This window comes from Lissotriton helveticus, chromosome 7, assembly GCF_964261635.1.
Source record: "Lissotriton helveticus chromosome 7, aLisHel1.1, whole genome shotgun sequence".
Classification (NCBI taxonomy): Eukaryota; Metazoa; Chordata; class Amphibia; order Caudata; family Salamandridae; genus Lissotriton; species Lissotriton helveticus.
The window spans coordinates 637,305,939-637,327,631 of record NC_136068.1 but is presented as its reverse complement, the minus strand read 5'-3'; positions in this window follow the sequence as shown (position 1 = coordinate 637,327,631).

The window sequence follows — 21,693 nt, the reverse complement described above, 5'->3', positions numbered from 1 at the left end:
GAGACCCAGAAAATAGGCAGCAAACCAAACAACAAAGGGCCAACTTCAAGCGGCACCAAATACGCCAATCCCGCAAAAGAAAAGAAAAGCGGAGAAAAGAAAGTGACATGGGGCAAATGGAACAGATTTCAAAACCGAACCCCAGTCTAACCATCCGCCTCAACACAGTAATCAATCTTACAGATATGAAGCTAACACAGAAATACGAACAGTCCTAGGATTGGGGCTGACATATTGTCCACCGTGTAACTTCAAATATGCCAATACACGCATGGATGCATATAGATTTGTAAGAAAGTTAAAGCTGAGCAAGTTCCACCATCTACAACCACATAAAAAGACTCGGAGTGAAACATCTAGCAGCCCATCTTTATTAACTGCAGGAAATCGCCTGCTGTTCGAGGACATTTAGTTACTTCAAAATGAACAAATCAATTTGACAGACATGACAGCTTCAACATCAGTGGAAGACTTGGGGATATGTAGGACTCCCTTTAAACCGAAATCGGTGTTTCAACCTGTCATGATACATGATAACCTAGATGTCTATCAAGAATTTATCACTCAAGATCTGAAAAAATTATATGTTGCCACAAACAAAAAGTATTTTGCTATCAATAAACAAAATCAATTCTACAGGCATATGATTAAAAAGCTTGAATCTGATCATAACATCATTGTAAGACAGGCAGATAAAGGTGGGAACATCGTCTTATGGCCACGCCTTATGTATATAAAGGAAGCAGAATCTCAGTTGGAGGATCCAGTATGCTATAGAAAGAGCAACATTTTGGCAATTAAAGCATCTTGGAACGATCAAAATTCAAAGCTTGTGGCATGGAGGAGTGGCAACCTAATCTCAATTGATAAATTTCATTTTCTGAAGAGGGAACATCCGGCTATACCAACATTCTATTTGATACCAAAAGTCCATAAAAATATAGATACACCACCTGGCAGGCCGATAATTTCAGCCATAAACAGCTCAACTGAAAATATTTCGAAATACATTGATTTTTTTCTTGCAGGAGTGGGTAAAAGGATTGACCTCTTATGTCTAAGACACCACCGGTTTTATTAGCAAATTAGAGGGTGTGACCTGGAACTCAGATTGTTTATTAATGACTTTGGACGTCACTTCATTGTACACGTCCATTAGACATTGCGATGGACTAAAAGCTGTGGAACACTATTTAAACAAACGCCCTATGAATTTTTCAAACCATAACAAGATGATATTAACTATGGTACAAATTTGCCTAGAGCAGAATTTTTTCCTTTTCAATAATCAGGTATTTCAACAAATAAGGGGTGTGGCTATGGGGGCCTGCTTCTCCCCCAGCTTCGCATGTCTGCTCATGGGGCTGTGGGAGGAGCAGGTCCTCATGGGTAAGCACCGAGCCATTATGGAGGAACATGTAGCTTCATACCTGAGATATATCGATGACTTGTTTATGGTCTGGAGGGGCCCACAAAGTGAGGCGGAGGCTTTTGTAAAGGTTTTAAATGATAACAACTTGAATCTACAATTTACGTCCATGACCAATGCAAAGTCAATTTGTTTTCTTGACGTTGAGGTGTATGTGGAAGACACTAGTTTAGCTACAAAATTACATAGAAAACCTACTGATGGCAATACTGTGCTGCATGCGGCCATTCAACATCTGCACCATCTGATACGCAGTATCCCCTATGAGGAGATGCTGCGTATCAGAAGGATATGTAGTTCTAATTCAGAATGCAATAAAGCAAAGGAAGCTAGTAAGATGCGATTTTTGGAGAGAGGCTATTCCGAGGAGATACTCAAGAAAGCTATAGAGCGCACAAAAACTGTAACTAGACATCAGGCGCTAATCTCCAAAGGCGCAGGGGCCAAGCCTGTAGACATACAGCCCAAGATACAGCCCAGAGTCATTCTAACTTATAATAGACAACATTCTGAGATCAGGAAAATCTTCTATAAAAATTGGAACCTGGTAAAGGGAGACCCTGTCATAGGTACCCTGGTTGCCAATAAGCCTGAATTGACTTACAGAAAATCTCCCTCTATGGGTAATGTTTTGGTAAGCAATAGCCCAGAACTATCCATCTCAAGTACATGGATAGCGCTTAGTAGCGGCTTCAAAAATGTTCAGTATGCAAAGCTTGCCGATATGGGTGCAATAAGACTCACTGTATCAGTCCATTTAGAACTGAACCTGTACCCATCAACAAGAGGTTAACATGTAAAACCGACTTTGTGGTCTATGTGCTGCAGTGTCCATGCGGGTTGAAATATGTGGGTAGCACCCGACTGCCCGCCCACAAAAGGATCCTAAAGCACATCAGAGCCATTACAGGAAAAGATCAGGCTTACCCAGTGGCACGCCACTTTGAACTAAGACATGACAGTGATCCCAAACCTCTCCAAGATTTTTTAATCGATACAATACTGCCCCTAAAACGTGGAGGAGATAGAGAAGCAAGGCTACGTCTCCTTGAGACACGATACATATTGGAATTAGACAGTAAAAACCTGGGGGGACTGAATGCCAGCAAAGATATGTATACCTGTCTATAGCTCCACATTGAGAGGGTTAACAAAGGATTGCAGATTGCCACATCGATGTGCTTGGAATGAAGGTCGCAATAGGAATGAATAACATCTAGGAGAATGTGACACTTTCATTCCCTGATTTTAATATGTGTATATTATTAATCTACATGTTTACATGGATCTAGCACTTTAGGTTTTTATGGGTAATAGGCAGTAGCACCACTTTATTTATCTTGTCTACAGCACTTTAAGGAGGGTATCAAATGAGTTCCTAATTAGGATTTACAGTTGGATGGCTCAACGTATATTTTGGCCCACTTGGGCTTTATTCTTATGGAAATAAGATAGATTTTTTTCATCAGATAAAAATAGATGAGATGTTGACAAATCTGAATATAATTGGTTTTAACATCGTATTTCCAGTATGAATATTTATATTTATATTTTTATATATTTATTCTTTTTTTTTAAATCTCTTTATAATGTATATAATGTTTTTTGTATGTGTAACTTTCATACTGGGCTTGATAATTGATTTTAGACCCTTTGTCTTTTATTTAATCAATTGGCAAAGTATATAGTCAGTTTCCATACAATGTTTACATGGAATTGAGCCATTTCCGCGCACTCAGGCACTTTAAATACCCTCCCCTTTGTCAATGACATGTAATGTAATGAAGCCTCTTGGAGGAGGCGAAATGCGTCATGGCGGACTTGCTGGGTGATAACTTATGCACAATAAAGCACTGAAATTTGCACCGTCATTTACCTTCGAGTGGGATTTCTTTGTGGCGAGAACATATATATATATATATATATATATATATATATATATATATATATATTCACTGAAAAAACCATAGGTTATAGACCATATATAGTTAGGAATTAGCATTTACAAAACCTTGAAAATTCACTGAAAAAACCATAGGTTATAGACCATATATAGTTAGGAATTAGCATTTAAAAAACCTTATTTTACTCACACAAAACCATTGAAATTCCATATATAGTTAGTTGCACTAACTATATATTGCGCACCCGCAATCCACTGCTGATGATGTCACATATTACATCATTCATGACATGGTCAGTGACATCACTGATGACATCACTGATGACATCTCAAATGACATCACTGATGACATCACTGATGACATCTCATTTGACATCAATGACCACATCACTGATGATATCATTCATGTGACAATACAATGCATCTCCTCACATTTTAATATAACCTCTGTTTCACCCAGTGTTAAAAACAGAGTATAATTTTTGAAACCATTGACACACCAATACTAGTTACTACATACGTACTCACTGATTCCTACGTCTACACACACATTCACTCATTCACCCATACAATCATTCATACATACAATCACTCATGTTTACAACACAATCATATGCACTCATACACCTATACAGACACTCACACTCTGCCACTCATCCATGGAGTTACTCACACACCTAGTCAGTCCTGTAAAGAATCAATCACACTTCCATTTTCTACTCTATACAGTTAAACATAGAGCACCTTACGTTTTCAACCATATACTAACACATACTTACTCTCTTATACAATCATTGATACAAGTACACATTGATCTGTACAGAGTCACACACCTCCCAGCCAGCCACACACACACTCAGTCTCCCATGCAAATACTTGGGCAATCAATCAATAACCCATATAGTTACTCATATAGCTACTGATCAACACATGCAGCAGTTTACAGAACAACAGACATAATGATGCACAAATTAAGACAGTTTAGTCACTAACCCATGCACTCAGTGAGACACATTTAATCACTCACTCATACATTCAGTCATGCACCTACTAAATCCTTCGTCCAGACACTTATACATCCACTCATTCTTCAATATGTAAGACATATTTTAACTTTACAGAAACATAGTCACTGGATGTTGTCATCAGTGATGTCATCAGTGATGTCATTTGAGATGTCATCAGTGATGTCATCAGTGATGTCACTGACCATGTCATGAATGATGTAATATGTGACATCATCAGCAGTGGATTGCGGGTGCGCAATATATAGTTAGTGCAACTAACTATATATGGAATTTCAATGGTTTTGTGTGAGTAAAATAAGGTTTTTTAAATGCTAATTCCTAACTATATATGGTCTATAACCTATGGTTTTTTCAGTGAATTTTCAAGGTTTTGTAAATGCTAATTCCTAACTATATATGGTCTATAACCTATGGTTTTTTCAGTGAATTTCAATGGTTTTTTAATAGCAAATATCATAAGCTGTCGAATGTCAAGTACGTGGTAAGTAAAAACATTTTCGTGTTTATGCACACTGATCTGCTTTGAATGCTGCCCCCCACCCCTCATTTCTATTAGGAGTACTCTCTCTTTGCAGATAGTGAAGGGTAGTTAACGCAGCCCTTTGCCCCCTTTGTAATCCGTCGTGCCTGCTTCTCTCTCCATTTGATTGATTGTTCTCTTTGGTTCATTCTCTATTTACAAACAAGCACAGAGTCGCAATACTCTGTTTAGTCTTTGCAGATAGCGAAAAATCGTGTAAAAAAACAAAAGGAATCGAGCAAAATCAGTAGGCCACTAATGGGATCTCTTTTTGACCTCGCTAAAATAGAAACATTAGGAACAACCTGTTGAAAATAGCAATGCGTATGTACATAAGCGGCGTTCATTTGTGTTCACAGTACCCCTTGTTGATTGTTTCAATCGAGCATTGAATTGTTCGATGTTAATTCTCTTAAGGATCTTCTCTACCTGCAAACGAGGAAGAATAGGAATATTCTCTCTCCCTTTGCAGATAGTGAAGGGTAGGTAACGCAAGCCTTTAACACGTCGTACCTATTTCATTCCTCATTGATTGATTGATTGTCCGAACATTGACTGTTTGGGAATTAGTTCTTTTTGGAGGTATTCCCTGTTTGCAAATAAACGTAGGAAAATCTTTGCAAGTAGTGAAAGGGTACGTAATGCGGACCTTTCTCCCCCGTTGTAATCTGTCATGCCTATCTACTCCCCACTGATTGATGCACCTGTTTCACCCGGACCATTTACTAGACATACGTCATCTGGCCCGACCAGAGAGCACCCCTAGTGAAAAGGACATATGCAATAATAACGAAGTGATCACTGTATCCTGTTAACAGAAACTTTAGCATGAAACAACCTGGAAAGAAAAGAATAGGAAAACGAAAATCAGTAGGCCACTGATGAACATGAACTTTTATTAAACAACGAACAAAGAAACGATAACATAACGTAATGATAAAACCTATTAATGTCCTAGAAACAAGAAAACGTTAAAATATGCCAGTGGTGAGAGACCAGAAAAACAGTAAGAGAAACCAAATCACCCCTCGCTGTCCCACCGCCTGCCACGCCAAAAAAATCGATAGACTAGGGAAAATGCAAGTCAGTAGAACATCCGCCCCCACTCTGGAAACTTCCAAGGTGGGGCAGGGTTCCGGCTACGCCCAGCCGGGAGCAGCCCATATAAGGCAGGTCCTGCTGCCACGCCTCGGCCAGGAGATCCTAACGTAGGGTGTAGCCGGAGGAGAGGCCGAGACCAACGGGACCCGGCCAGGGGATTGCCTTTACAACGTTGAACAGTTGCAGGGAGGGGGAATGTCTCCTCGACCCTCCCCTCTCTCTCCCAGTCCGGCCGCGGTGGCCCTTGAGAGTTGCAGGTAGTCCCGCCACATGCTCTTCCGGTCCGGCCACCAACGGTCGGGGGGCCGAGGCCGACGGAATCCGGCTGCAGCCGATAAACCAAGAAACCCGTTCATGGGGCCAGAGCCAGGGGCGTCCGGCCGACATCTACCGGAAGCCCGGCCCGAAGACGGACGGGACACTTCTTCTTTCTTGTATAATTGCTGCAACAACCCTGGGGGGGGATGTCTTGCACATGCCTCCGACCCCCCCCCCTCGTCCTCATCGCCTGGTCCGGCCATAACAAATCTCAAGCGAGACGCCGTGGGGTGCACTGGGAGGGAGAGACGGTGCGAACAGGCCTCTCCCGCCTCCCCAGTGGAGGCTTCCCAGCTGCACCCTCAGCGGTCCAGGCGCCCGGAAAAGAGTTCTTCCACTGTGGCCATGCTGCAACGTCTCGCCCGGCAGGGTGGAGCCCGTCCGCTCATTTGACCCCGCGATCGCCAGTAGCTACCGAACTCTCAAAATGGCGGTCGACCTGGCAAGAGCGGGCCCAGCATAAAGAAATGGCCCGGTCACTGATTGACTCCACCACCGTAGTCCTCCACGACCTTGAAGATTCTAGAGGAGCCGCGGGAGTCTCCGACCCCCGATGGGGAATGACTGCCATGATCACCCGTGGAGTGACGAAACTGTATCCGCGGGACGTCGGCGCCAGCCTCACTTTGAATTACTAGAATCCTGCAGACCTCACTTCCGGTGAAAGCACAGTGTGACCCGGTAGGAAAAATTGTTGCACCCCCTCCCCTTTTTGACTGATAGTTCAAACCACCGATCCTTTCCTTTGCCCTTTTAACGGAACTTTGGACTGCCTCCCCCTCTTTTACATTTTCTAGAGAAAACAAAACATTAACCACTACATTAGCATAGCAGTTGACACCAGAACTGTTTTCAAATTGAAAACCAACAACATCTTCAACAGAATCCTTTTTGTTTCTGCTGTGACCCTGCTCCAGCACAGGCATTGTCCCCAGCAGTAATTCTGCAATGCCGGTAAGAATAGCTGTGGTGCCTACTGGACTCACTCACTACTGGACTCACTCACCCACGCCGTTATTTGCTGGGCGGCAACTTGCTAGACATCACCTTCGTGACATCCAGATTTCAGCGCGTTCTGCTGCCTTGGAACTATTCGCACAACAGACCGCTACTGACAAGAATATTTCATTATTGGTGCTGTCAATTTCAATAAATCTATTGGATAATTCAAAAGAAATTGCCACGGTCTCTTCGTTGTTTAAATGTTTTTACTGTTTTTGTTTTGTTGTATATATTTATATGTTATTAAAGTTTTATATTCCTACTACTTTGTTGGAGTGCTATATATTTTTTATGTGACACATAATTGTAAAAACTTTGATGTACAAAGAGTCATTCCTGGAATCTTCCGCTTCAGGCTCGGTCCCCTCCCCAATCACAATACAGGATAGTTTTCAGATAGTAGGAACACGTGTGGTGTGACGGATCTCATCGGGTGTGGGCCTTGATCTACTATAACTCCTTTGAAGAGGGGTGATTCTTTACAGCTGGGGCCATAAACTACATCTGCAGGGCTAGCTGATAGCCTGGACAATCGGACACAGAGGAAGAGGAGTGTCAGAGGGTGCGGTAGTGAATAGGGCGAAAGGGAGGTGTCGGGCGGGCACAGTGTGATTCTCAGGGAAGAGCAGCGCAGATGGGGGGAGGTTTATTGCCCATGCATAAGACAGAGAGCGGGGGTGACCAGTGCCTGGGGAAGATGCTTGCGAGGGTGAGGAGCCATGCTACGAATCGACAGCGTGCAGAGAGTGGGTCTGGTCAAGACATCTAAAATGGCTGCCGTGCACGACAAAAGTGTGGCATTTCAAAAAAGGCAAGATGGCGCAGACAATGTTTTTCAACACTTCCTCATTTCCTTCGAATCGAACGTTAACAGACGTTGGGGCATATTACCAAAGTTAAGCGATATTTATCGCTAACGATGCTTACCAACCAATTTTTTACCACTAAGCATCGTCAGAAATTATCGAAGATAAACCTTACTATTATCAAGGTTTATCGCAAATGCGATAATAAACGGCCGCAATGCATGAATATCGCTAAAAACTCAGCGATATTCATGCATTACCGAGCTAATACTCTTAGCCATGTTATCCACCTCCCATTGGATAACATGGCTAAGAACTGCTCAGGGCAGGTGTTACTTTTTGGAGATATTCGCGCTTAGCGCGAATATCTCCAAAAGTTGGTAATAGGAGATAGATATCTTGCATGTTGTAATGCAAGTTATTGTGGTATATGGAACTCATACCATAATCTCTCAGGAAAGCAGAAACTGATCCTTTTGGGACCGCCTAAAAAGGCCTAGGGGGTGAGGAGTACTCTACTTTGCCCCCTTTTCACGTTCCGAACTATTTTATTTTACTCTCTTCTGTAATTACACAAAATACCAGCGATAAGATGCATCGGAGACACACAGTGAGAGAAAGGAGGCCGGAGATGAAGAAGACATGTCAAATACACATTGGAGATAATATAGTGGCAGAAGGGAAGTAAATATGAGTAAACTTACCATGTAACATAAAAATGTTGCACTCTATACTATAAGTCTCATTTTATACTACAATCACTTCGCTACAACCTCATAAATTAAAAATAAAAATAAATAATGTCTCAAACAATTTTTGATTTCTAAATATAAATTTATTCTTCAGAATTTTCTAAATTTGAAACAACTAGTAACATGTCCTCATCAGTAATTTCCTCTTCAATCATCTCATCTGGAATCTCCTCATTAAAAGTCTGCAATGATGATTCTTGTAACTCTATGGTCTCCAAACACTCGATAAATTCGCCATCAAGAGATTGATCAAAAAAATCATTCAAGTCATCTCCTCCTTCTGACAATATTTCATTATTGGTGCTGTCCATTTCAATCAATGTAGTGGAATCATTCAAGTCATCTCCTCGTGACAATATTTCATTATTGGTGCTCTCAATTTCAATCAATGTAGTGGAATCATTCAAGTCATCTCCTCCTTGTGACAATATTTCATTATTGGTGCTGTCCATTTCAATCAATCTAATGGAATCATACAAGCCATCTCCTCCTTGTGACAATATTTCATTATTGGTGCTCTCAATTTCAATCAATGTAGTGGAATCATTCAAGTCATCTCCTTGTGACAATATTTCATTCTTGGTGCTGTCCATTTCAATCAATCTAATGGAATCATACAAGTCATGTCCTCCTTGTGACAATATTTCATTATTGGTGCTCTCAATTTCAATCAATGTAGTGGACAATTCAAAAGAAATTGCCACGGTCTCTTCATTGTGAGCCATTTTATTTTGAAATTGCTTGCTGTAAATTGCAGAAAAAAATAATCACTTTCATTTATCGTTTTTAGTAATACATAATATAAAACTAACTTTATCAAGTATTTAGTATAACAGAAGGACTGCAAATAAATAACAGAAAACATTTTTCAAATTATCTTCAAGTGTACAACATAGTTCCCCATACAAATTAACAACTCACCTTTTTAAAAGTAGGACAAGTGTTAGTACTGTGTAAATCAAACACCAGAAATTCACCACCAAAAATTCCTCACAAATGTACCTCAGACAGTAGTATCACAAAATGGCTGTGGTTTCCTCTCATTTGACATATATACATAACCAATTAACTTTCATCACACACAAATACAAAACCAAAGTAACATTTTAATTGGTTCTAAATTTCAACACTTTCAAATGTGTTTTCCCCATGCAATTTTCCATAGGACATTTACATACGTCTACAGCCTGAATGGCTGAACGGAATTACACCAAACTTGGCAAAATGGTACATCAAACCTAAGAGGTCAGGAAGGATCTACTATGCCCCCTTATGGTCATTTCCCCCTTCGCTTTGGCCTCCTCTTGTCTCTCAATCCTACCGAGAGACAAGATGGCGGCCGCTACGGACTGTTTGGAATGTTGACAGACGCCGGAGAACCAATCAGCTTCGCAAAGCTCCGTAACGCGAAAAGTACGCGAAGCGGAGCGCTGTTACAGATATATATCTTTTTTTGAACGTTAATTTCTCAAAATCCACTGGAGCACATATATTGAGACCTAGCAAAGGCACATCGGGCTACCAGTCCCTAATATTTTACCAAGTTTCGTGCAAATCCATTCAGCCGTTCGATTATTATTATTATTATTTTTTTTTGCCCCGCGGGGCCCTTTTAAAACCTCCACATCAAACCTAGGGGGTCAGCGAGGATCTACTATTCCCCCTTATGGTCATTTGCCCCTTCGCTTTCGCCTCCTCTTGTCTCTCGATCCTACCGAGAGACAAGATGGCGGCCGCTACGGACTGTTTGGAATGTTGACAGACGCCGGAGAACCAATCAGCTTCGCTTCACAAAGCTCCGTTGCGCGAAAAGTACGCGTCCTGGGACGCTGCCCGGTCCGCTGTTACAGATATATATCTTTTTTTAAACGTTAATTTCTCAAAATCCACTGGAGCACATATATTGAGACCTACAAAAGGCACATCGGGCTACCAGTCCCTACAATTTTGCCAAGTTTCGTGCAAATCCATTCAGCCGTTCGGGCTAAAAGTGAGGCCAACCGCCCTATGGAAAACTCAATGTTAAAAACACGTTTTGGGACCCCCCTTTTTTCTCGGCCCCCCCTTGACGAACCCCCCCAAAATTTTCAGGGGCTGCTCAGAAACAAAATGTGCCATTTTCCTGAAAATTTCAGCCAATTCCGTCCACAAACGCCAAAGTTATTAGACATAGAATTTTCAAAAAACCCATAGAGAAAAAATCCTAACTATATATACCTACTGGCGACCGCCAGTAGGTAATATATATATATATATATACATATATATATATATATATGAGGTATGTTGGATTCCCAACACCAGCAAACGCAGCAAGGCAGCCACGCACGCAAGCAGGAACCAGCGAGACCCTTGAAGGTGCAAAATTTTCTTTATTTAAATATAGCCCAGCACCAGTCCACCATGACGCGTTTCGGCTAAGGATAGCCTTGATCACATGTCAGCGTCAAAAGGGCTGACCACCCATTTAAAGTGCAAGAGTGCCATCACATGTCATAGAAATCCCCCCTCCCCTCTCCCCCCCCTCTCCCCTGTTTTATTGGACGAGAACTTCAGAACTCGCTCCAGAGATGGTGACACGATACTCCATATGTTGACAAGATTGACGTACCGAAACACAGAAGCTTTAGGTTTAGTTTAAAGGGTTTGTTTCTTTTTGTTTTTCTTCTCTAGCTATTTCACATGCAAAATGTTGTAGAATGTATGCAAGAATATAAGACATGAGACCGCAAGATGAGGTCTAATTGTACCTATTGATGCTGCCTGCCTCCGGGTTGTTGGCTAAATAGCGGTGTGCTAACTTGCAACTCTAAATAAAAGTCTTTAACCCAAAAAAAAAAAAAAAAAAAAAAGCTCCAGGAAGGTGGCTCCCCCTGGGCTGCGGGAGGGTCCGACGACCCCCTGCCTCAATTACAATTAAAGCCCTGGGGAAGGTGTCGGTCCCCAGGGATGTGGGGGGTCAACGCAGCCTCCTACATTTAATTTTCATTAAGCCCCAGGGAGGTGGCAGTCCCTGGGGGGGTCTGAGAGGCTCCAGGGCAGCAGGGGAGGAGGTATGGTCCTCCCCACATTTTCTCACAGTGCAGCCCCAAGGAGGTGGTGGTCCTCGGGTCATATTAAGCCCCATGATTTAGGGCCCATGAGCCCACCCTCCATTAGCTGCAAGATGCCCCAGGGACCTGACCCACCCCAGGGGTGATCATATTTTTTAAATGCTCATCCAGATCCGCGTATCCCAGAAAAAGCTTTTCAAAAGTGCTTTTTTGGCCCTGTGGGTTCAACCGATCCCCAGGATGGCTGCCAATACTTCCTGTTTAAAGTGTTGGCAGCCAATCAAATTTCAGTAGGGTTTCAGTAGGCTTTTGGGCTCCCAGAGATCTATATTTTTAAACTTAAATATCTCTGCAAACTAATGAACCGATTTACACCAAATCAAAAAAAGCACACTTTCCGGACTAACATCTTGCTTTCTGCCTAATTTGGTGTAATTCCGTTCAGCAGCTTGGGCTTTTATTGTGTTCAAAAAAAGAAAGATCTCCATAGATATAATATGGGGAAGCCATGTTTTGGAAACCCCCTTTTTTCTCAGCCCCCACTTGACCGATCACCCTGAACATAGCAGCTGTACCAGAAAGGGGAGGTTTTGTGAAGTTTTTGTGAAGATCCATCAAGAGCCACCAAACTTACTACCAAAACAAAAAACTCTATTTCTATGGAAACGTTAGTCCGAACTATAACTGCCTTCAGGTGCCTCTTGATGGATCTTCATGTGATCAAGGTCTGTGGTGGTCTGAAACGCTTTGTGGTGAGACCTGCACCCTAAAAAATAAACGATTGAAGAAGGCACATTACCATGGTCCGTTCTGTTTTTTCTGATGGGGATGAGTGGCGGAATCCAGGAATAATATATATATATATATATATATATATATATATATATATATATATATATATATATATATATATATATATATATATATATATATACATATATATATATATATATGAGGTATGTTGGATTCCCAACACCAGCAAACGCAGCAAGGCAGCCACGCACGCAAGCAGGAACCAGCGAGACCCTTGAAGGTGCAAAATTTTCTTTATTTAAATATAGCCCAGCACCAGTCCACCATGACGCGTTTCGGCTAAGGATAGCCTTGATCACATGTCAGCGTCAAAAGGGCTGACCACCCATTTAAAGTGCAAGAGTGCCATCACATGTCATAGAAATCAAAGAAATACTATTGATTTCAAAGCCTCTTAACACAAAAATCACGGCATAAATGCCCGTGTTTGCACATATAACATAACAGCAAAAACATTCATAATATAATATCAATAAAGTACATATTATAGACACACATTGTAAAACCTCAGTGAATAAAGAATGAATATTCATGGCAACGGCTAGAGAAAAACTTCTAAAATTCATATAAAAGTTAAAAAAGCCGAATAAATATAGATAATCATATTTATGTCTAAAAATCCAAACACCACAGTTATGTATAAAATATACAACAAATATCTGCGGAAATTATACCAGAACATATCTCTAAAACCCTGTTGTCATGGTTTCAATACCTTGAGTAAGTTTAGAAACTCAAATGAGCTATAGTATTGACACTGAGGTTAAAAAGTGCTTGTTATGTGCAAATGAGCAAAGAGTGCAAAAAACTAGCTGTGTGGCATTAAAGTGCTACCAAAAACAGAAGTGCAATATAAATCATTTCATAGATCTAAAAGAAGATCAGTTTGTAAACTTTAGGTCAGAGGAGGGTCCAGGATGCAAGTTAAAATTTCATTTTCATTACTACGGTCCAAATGCAGTGCAAAAACTAGGCAGTCACAGTACAAATACAAAAAGTGCAAAGTGCGTACCTGGCATTGAAAAAAGTACTACAGATAGGTGTGGCAGTCCTCCCCAATATTAAGCCCCTGTGGTGACTTGGTGTCAAGTGTTATAATATAACGGGTCTCCAATCTACGTAACAGGGACTCTCTATCTCCTCCCCTCCTCTGGGGAGGAACACAATCTATCACATAGTACTTTAATAGGGAGGCATCTTTCCCATGCTTTTTCTCAAAGTGCCTGGCTACTGGGTAAGCCGCATCTGCATTGGTGATAGCACGCAGATGTTGGAGAATTCGCTTGTGGACTTGTGGCCTAGTACTGCCCACATATCTAAGCCCACAAGGGCACTCTAAAACATACACAGCAAACTCAGATTTACAGTTGAGTTTCTGCTTGATTTTAATAGGAAAAGGGGAAAGTGGTGTGTTGAACTCACTCTTACTAACACCATGTTTGCAAGCTTTGCAGGTGGAACACCTGATAAAACCCTTGCTACCTTCTAACCAAGAACCCGTGGGTACCTCAGGGCTACTGGAAACCAAACTGTCTTGCATTGAGCGTGCTTTGCGATATGTGATACTAGGATATTTAGGCATAGTGGGACCAATAACAGGATCACTGGCTATTAGGGACCAGTTATCCTTGATAATTTTTTGGATACTTTTATGCTGATTACTATATCCTATAATCAATCGGGTCTCCTCACATATTTTATGGACAAGTATCGGCTCACATGCCACTTCTGGGCCCAGAAGTGCAGATCTTTCCTTTTTGTTAGCCCTGAGTGTAGCACTATCAATGATTTCAGGTTTGTAACCTCTTTGAAGAAAGCGAGCCCTACAGTCGGATTGAGCCAAACGACATTCCTCATCATCGCTGCAAATTCTCCTGATGCGGAGCATTTCCCCGTAGGGGATACTCCGTATCAAGTGTGCTGGATGGTGACTACCAGCATGCAGCAGTGTGTTACCTGCTGTGGGCTTCCGATATAACTTGGTATGGAGGGTACCATTCTGAACAAAAATTTCCACATCTAGGAACACAATTGAATGCGCACTGATATTGCTAGTGAAGTGAATGTTAAGATTATTTTCATTCAATTCTTGTATGAACTCATTGACTTCACTCTCAGAGCCATCCCAAACTAAAAACAAATCGTCAATATATCTATACCAGAGTTTCACCTTGGTGTTCATGGTGGCTGTGTAGTTCTTCATGAGGACCTGCTCCTCCCAGTACCCCATGTGCAAACATGCGTAACTGGGAGCAAAGCAGGCCCCCATTGCCACCCCCCTGGTCTGCAAGAATAACTGATTGGCAAATAGGAAAACATTGTTCTCTAAACAAATGGAAATCATATCAAAAAGCATTTTCGAATGTTCATGAAAGCACGTTTCTCTCATTCCTAAGAAATGTTGGGTTGCTTTTAAACCATCTTGATGAACAATACTGGTGTATAACGAAGTAACGTCCATAGACACCAGAATGTAATTAGAGTTCCATTCAAAGTCAATGAGTTTCCTAAGTAGATCACAAGTATCTAGGATAAAGGAGGGCAAACCTTTTACATGGTCTTGTAGGAAGAAGTCAATGTATTTGCTCATATTCTCCAAAAGGCTGTTACACGCAGAGATAATAGGCCTGCCAGGCGGCTGCAGATAGTCCTTATGCACCTTCAGGATGAAATAAATTACAGGAGTAACAGGATTTTCTTTCTTTAAAAATTTATATTCATCCATAGTGAGCAGGCCTTTGCTCCTCCAGGCCGAAAGTTTGATGTAAATTTCATTCCTGGCTTTAAGAGCATCTTGCATAGTGATACGCCTGTAACAGTCTCTGTCATTAAGTTGTTTGAGCGCTTCTTCCATGTACATCTTACGTGGCCATAAGACCACGTTGCCGCCTTTATCTGATTGCCGTACCACCAAATGTTTGTTGGCTTTAAGCTTTTTTATCAATTTGTGGTACTCGTTATCCTTGTGATAGTAACGTTTGGTCGCATTTGCATTCCTGATCTGTAATTGCTTTAATTGTGTAGTAACAAGTTCATGGAAAGTATCAACATTGTCCTTGATCATCATAGGATAAAATTTGGATTTGGGTTTAAACGGTGTTTTGCACAATGGCGGTACTGGTTCACCTCCTAAAGCTGTCTGACTGTTCATATGTCTAGGGGATTCCTCATCTTGAAGCTCAAATAGCTCTTGTGTTAGTGCCTCTCCCATAACACCAGCTGTATTACCAACACTCAAAGTAGTGCACGCGGGGGCAATGGCATCATGATTTGTAATTGACAATTTGCGTGTTGCATGGAATTTACGCAACTTCAGTTTGCGCACATATTTGAATATGTCAATCTTGGTAGAGGCATAATCAAAATCTCCCCGTGGACTATAAGATAGTCCCAGAGCTAAAATAGATGTTTCATTAGAAGTCAAGACAATGTCAGATAAGTTGATAACAGCATGGGCATTGCTATCAATGATATTAGGAATGTCTACTGCTGTGGTTGCGGTGGCTGTGCTGGCTTCCACTGCCATCTGGTTCGGGGTTTCCTTGTTCTTCCCCCTGCGGTAGCGGCGCTTGCAGCTTTTCCGCCTCTCTGCGCGTTTCCTGTTGATCCGCTGGCGGCGGCTGCCTGTGAGCCTGAGCGCAGAGTTTGTTTTCGGTCCTGCCGGACCATGTCGATTTCATGCGCTGGGGTAAATTTTCGAAACCCCGACCTTGCTTGACGACGAGCTTCCGAGTCAGACTCGCTTTCAGGTTGAGAGCTGTCCCCAGAAAACGAGGACAACTCGGTCTGCCGTGCAACTGCTGTGGTGACCATGGAAGTATCGGCAATAGTTATATTGCTGTTGGCAGTGCGCTGTTTAATAATATCATATTTTTTAGCGAACGTGAAAATCTGGCCATTTTCATAGTCCAGCCTGTCACGCTGGAATTTGTGCGCCTTCCTCTTCACAATAATGTCTTCCTCACGTTTGAGACGAACATTCATCTCCTCTCTGTATTTTGCGATTTCAGGAAACGGAGGAAGTTTATCGATTTCAACATTGATTGAAGCAATAGTATCCAAAAGCTTTGTTCGATCGCTCTCGGCATATTGTACAAGTATAGTCATTAGGCGTTTTGAGTTATCCAGATTGCAGAGAGCCCAGTCTCTTAACATGAGAGGGTCGGGATCCTCATAGGAAGGGGCTAGCATGCTGCGCAAGCCCCGTGGCACCCGCCCCACCTCCAAGTAACCCGACAAAGAGGTGTATTCCCACCACTTGGACTGTTCGCGTTTGCTGCACCTTTCCAATCGCTTGAATAAATCCTTTATGCCGGTACTAGGCTCAGGCACCACATTGGAGTTGGTAATTGGAGCGGACTCCCCGGCCGGGGGGGTCCGTAAACAAGCCCCTGGACACCTCCAAGCGCCCCCTTAACGTGTCCGCGGACATGATGCGTGACAATGGGCGTATCACAAAAAAGCACAAACAATCGCCGCTCCTACCAGACTGAATATCCAGGAGTCGGCACTGTAACTCCACACAGGGGATCCCGCGGCTGGTCCGTCTAGCGTAGCCGGTACTTGCACGGCGAGCTCAGGGTTCCCGACCAGCCGACGCTGACCCGAAGCTCCTGAACCACTTCCGGTTTTTCCTCAGCACGCCTGCAGACAATTCCGCTTTCCCTGGGGCGTGGCGGCGTCTCCAACACGGAGTTTTGGACATTTTTCCGAAGAAAGGTTGCTTCTTGCCGCAGCTTGCCAACAAACGTGGAGGGGTCTCGCAAAATCCGGGGAAGCAGTCCCAGATAAAGGTACGAGGTATGTTGGATTCCCAACACCAGCAAACGCAGCAAGGCAGCCACGCACGCAAGCAGGAACCAGCGAGACCCTTGAAGGTGCAAAATTTTCTTTATTTAAATATAGCCCAGCACCAGTCCACCATGACGCGTTTCGGCTAAGGATAGCCTTGATCACATGTCAGCGTCAAAAGGGCTGACCACCCATTTAAAGTGCAAGAGTACCATCACATGTCATAGAAATCAAAGAAATACTATTGATTTCAAAGCCTCTTAACACAAATATATATATATATATATATATATATATATATATATATATATATATATATATATATATATATATATATATATATATATATATTAATTACCTACTGGCGATAGCCAGTAGGTATATATAGTTAGGATTGTTTTCCATAGGGAAATCGCAACATTCTATTGGGAATAACTTTGGCGCCGGTTGAGGAATCTTCCTGAAAATTTCCTTAACTTTGCCTCGCGGTGCTCCGGTCCTTCCCTGAAAGTTTGGGGGGGATTCGTCAAGTGGGGGCCGAGATAAAAGGGGGGTCCCAAATCGTGTTTTCCCCATGTTAATTTCCATAGGGCGGTTGGACTCACTTTTAGCCCGAACGGCTGAATGGTTCTCCACCAAACTTGGCAAAATTGTAGGGACTGGTAGCCCGATGTGCCTTTGCTATGTCTCAAGATATGTGCTCCAGTGGTTTTTACGAAAATTTACTTTGAAAAAATATATATTGGGCTACATTGGGCTATATATATGTTAGAGCCCAAATGTAGCCCAATGTAGCCCAATGTAGCCCAAAGATGGCCACCAGAGACAAAAAAAACAAATGTAGCCCAAATATCAGCCAGATGTAGCCCAACTATAGCCCAATGACAGAATGTCCCAGAGTGTTCTAAAGAACAACTAGAGCGCTAACAGTCTTACTTATGACAAAAGTATGGCACACCTGAAGACATCTTGATTGGAATAAAGTGTTAACACTTAAAACATTTAATTTGCAAAGGAACAAAATGAGGGGGTTCATTTTGCCATAGAAATTATGATTAGTGCTGAAGAAAGAAAAATTAGGGCACATTTCTGATATGCAGACTCCCAAGATGGCAACCAGAGACAAAAGAGCCTGTGCTTAAAAACTCTGTTAGCAAAGCAGGCATTTGAGATTAATATATAAAAACGTTATCCGCTAATAGAATTAGCATTTAAAAAACCTTTGCGAATTCAATGAAAAAACCATAGGTTTCAGGCCTTATATAGTTAGGAATTAGCATTTAAAAAACCTTGTGAATTCACTGAAAAAACCATAGGTTTCAGGCCTTATATAGTTAGGAATTAGCATATTCCATTGTCACAGCAATACAAGTATCTAAAAATCCACTCAGTGATTCATAGATGTATACACACATCTAATCACTTACCTATGGATTCACTCATACATGCTGTCAATGAACAATAGAACACTATCAAAAATACTTATACATCTATGTCGACATTAAACAAACAGCACGCATCCTATTCACATATGAAGTCATCCTACTCACTTATGCAAACAATGGATCATACTTACATATTTACTTAGCAAAACACTTATACAAACACCACTTCTTCTATTCATTTAGATAGTAAGTCATACTTAGTGAATTATAAAATCATTATTACAAGTATACAGTTATCCATACAGTCACTCACACAATCATTGTGTCTTATGTATACTTATTTATATACAACAACTGACACATACCTTGCCTTTTATTTTTCTAGTTTGTTGGACCTGTACCATTGAGAAATATATTTGCTCATCACCACACCCATAAAGATATTCACTCACCCAAACAACTGTTAGAACATGTTGTTTTAACTTTATATATCTACTGAATCAACTATTCACACATCTTTGGACAGTCACACACCCCCCACCGAACCACAAACACTTTCACACTCCCATACAAATACTCAGTTAACTAATCAATAACTAATATAGACTTTCGCATAGCTAGTAACCAACTGTAGAATCCGTTTACACAACAACTGACAAAGTGATACAGATATTCACACAGTTTAGTCACTATCCACTATATTTAGTGAGACATTATAAATTGGTCAAGTAAACAGTCAATTACACTGCTACTAAATCCTCCATCCAAATATTTATTTATATATATACACTTATTCTTCAATGCAAATTGCTATATATATAATGCATATTTAAATAACGAAGCAAACCACATTCACTGGATGATGTCATCAGTGATGTCATCAGTGATGTCATTTGAGATGTCATCAGTGATGTCACTGACCATGTCATGAATGATCTAATATGTGACATCATCAGCAGTGGATTGTGGGTGCGCGAAATATAGTTAGTACAACTAACTATATAGGAGCAATTTCAATGGTTTTGTATGAGTAAAATGTCCAGCTAACTATAACACCACTAAAACTTATAGTTTTTTGAGTGAATTTAAAAGGTTTTTTAAAAGCTAATTCCTAACTATATAACTCCTGAAACCTATGGTTTTTTCAGTGAATTTCAAAGGTTTTTTAAATGCTAATTCCTAACTATATAAGGCCTAAAACCTATGATTTTTTCAGTGAATTTGCAAGGTTTTTTAGATGCTAATTCCTAACTATATAAGGCCTGAAACCTATGGTTTTTTCAGTGAATATATATATATATATATATAGGTTCTCGCCACAAAGAAATATATATATATATATCCAAAACTCAAGTTTCCCAACTTAGGAGAGCCACAGACAGGTAGGTATTCATCCGTTTTATTTGCAAAAGTAACAGCGCAGTGGATGGAAAACCACCAAAAGTTCAAACAGCCTGACGCGTTTCATGCGCTCTCACATTTCTTCAGAGGCTTCAGTTCTAAACAGCGCATGTTTGCAAAAGGCACCACTTAATAAAAGTCTCACCACCTGCCCCAGTGGGCGTTGGCTCTCCCACAGCCTGCTGGTCTTCGTAGTGCCTAAGTGTTACTTCAGTGAGCTGCTCACATGCAGTGTAAATGACGAACATTTAAAAACCCCAGTGGGTCTGGAAGGAATTCCTATCATTGCTGGGCTGCAGATTCCTCTTTCACAAAACGACCTTTCTGCCCTTCATGCTGCTTGCCGATTGACACCAGCTGGTCCACATCACTGTGGCAGGGCTCCCCCACGACCGGGACATCCAAAACTCAAGTTTCCCAACTTAGGCATGAAACGCGTCAGGCTTATGACCGAGGGAATGAATTTGGACTTTGTTTTCTTCCACTGCGCTGTTTCCTTGCATAATAAAACGAAGATTCCTTTACCTACCTGCATGATGGCTCTTCTAAATGGGTGAAAAGTGAGAATGTGGATTTTTGACGGCTGTTCCCTGTCGTGGAAGAGCCCTGCCACATGTAAGTGGACCGAGCTGCAGTTACTTGACAAGCAGTGTGAAGGGCAGGAAGGTCGTGTTGCAAGGTGTCATTTGCAGCCCAGAGGGAGTGAGACATTTTCCAGACCCACTGGGGTTTTAATATTTTTCGAATTGGTACATTGTGAAAAGGCAGCTCACTGGAGCAAGATTTACGGCACTACTAATACCAGCAGGCTCTGGGAGAGCCAACGCCCACTGAGGCAGGTGTTAAGGATTACAAAAGATGCCGGTGCCTCACACAGTGTTTGAATCTGAAGCCTCTGAGGAAATGCTAATGCAGCATGAAACGCGTCAGGCTTATGAATGAATTTGGACTTTGTTTTCTTCCACTGCTCTGTTTCCTTGCATAATAAAACGAAGATTCCTTTACCTACCTGCATGATGGCTTTTCTAAATGGGTGAAAAGGGAGAATGTGGATATATATATATATACTTGCTTGGGTGTAACTCCTGATATATATTTTTTCGTTTTCTGTATGTAAAAAGTACTTCCAAGATGGCGCGATTTTAGCCATCGGTGAGTCCCTTTTTCATGTTGATGCCATGACTCACCGTGACGATTACACTGTGTGTTTTAAATGCAATGGCGGCGCGTTCACTTTTGCAATTGACGAAGGCTCATCGCCGAAACGCGTCTTGTCTGTGCTGGTAGCCAAATAAAGAATTTTTGGCTTTATACCCCCCTGCGAGTGCCGTTTCTAATTTCACAGGATTGTGATTGGATTGAGTAGCAAGAATATATATATATATATATAT